The sequence below is a fragment of the Corylus avellana genome, chromosome ca2 (genome assembly GCF_901000735.1).
Source record: "Corylus avellana chromosome ca2, CavTom2PMs-1.0".
NCBI classification, from domain to species: Eukaryota; Viridiplantae; Streptophyta; class Magnoliopsida; order Fagales; family Betulaceae; genus Corylus; species Corylus avellana.
Genome location: NC_081542.1, coordinates 40,964,895 through 40,966,498, shown reverse-complemented (window position 1 = coordinate 40,966,498; position 1,604 = coordinate 40,964,895).

The window sequence follows — 1,604 nt, the reverse complement described above, 5'->3', positions numbered from 1 at the left end:
TTCATATGTAGTTTCTTTGAAGATTAGACTCTTAGTTGAAGATTTTATAGATTTATCGTCCTCTAAGTCTTGTCCGCTTTCAGATTGACTTTGTTTAGAAAATTTTTTATTAATCTTTAAAATCTTTACTTCTTGTTCCAATTCTTTGTTTTTGGTTTTTAAATCTTTTATTTCAATTTTGATTTGACTGACTTCATGCTATAAGTCTTGGATGGTTACTTCTCTTTGTTTTGATTTAAATTTGTTGAGGATTTTATCAATGCTAATTTGTGGTTATGTAATTTTTGTTGGTCCATTTTTGTTCTCATTTTTTATTCAATTACTCTTGAATTTTTTAAGGTATTTTGCTTTAGTTTATGGGTCTTCTATTCCTTCTATTAAATCAATTAACATTTCTTCATGTTTATTTAATACATTTTTTTTTAGTTTTATTTTACAACATGAATCTTTACATCCTAGCTCTATTTCTAAACTACTTGAATTTTGACTTGATTCATAATCTGTTGAGGTGTTAAAAATTTCATCTTCATTTTTGCTTGAATCTGAATTTCTAAGTTCTAATATTTTATACAAATCTTCTTTCTCTTTATTGGAAATTTTTAATTAGTTGATTTTATCTTTTACTTTGCACTCATTTTTGTAATGGCATGTCTTACCACATTTAAAGCATTTTACTTTCTTTTTGTCATATTTTTCATTTTTGGGTTTTTTGTAATATTTTCTTACTGTTTTATTTTTCTTGTAATATTCAGTTGGTTCGGTGTTTTTGTTTTTTTTCTATAACTCTTTTTGTAATATTTTCTAGTTTTTACATTTTTATCGTTATGCTATCTTCTAGATTGTGGTATAAGAGGTAAACCATATTGTTCACAAAAATTTCCAATTTCATATTTTGCTTCTCTTTTTTCTTTGTTCAAGTTTTTATTTATTTTCATATCTATATACATTTTTAATCCTATTTTACTTATTGTACTTATGATGTCCCCGTAAGTAAGATCATCAGATTCTATAATTCCAATTTTATTACTTAAATCTTCACAAATTTTATGGGCAAATAGGTTGGGTAGACCATTGATAAATTTTTCTTTCCAAAAAACATTTTTACAATCTTCTCTTAACATTATTCATGACATAAAAGCATATTTGTACCATCTAAAGCCGCTTAAGGTTGGACACCTAAGGTTACTTAGTTGGTCATGAATTATGGCTGTAATATTACTAGGGAATCCTATGAAATGTTTTATTATGGTATAAATTAAAACATTAATTCCATAAGGGATTCCTCTGTTATGTGCTTCATCATAAATTGGGATTCCTTCTTCATCTTTCTGGACTGCATATTTTATTTCATCACGATTTGCTTCAGTTAGGTATTTTTTCCACCAAGCTTTTATTGTTCCCATAAATCTTGAGGTTAAAATATCTGCAATTTCTAGGCGTGTCAAAAATTACCGGGAAATCGGGGACCCGGTTCCGATTTGAAAAATCCAAAAACCGGGTACCCCGGTTCCGGTACCCGGTTTTTGGTACCCAATTTTTACCAGGAAACCGGAAACCGGGTTTCCATTTTATTTAATAATATTTATATATTATTATATTTATAT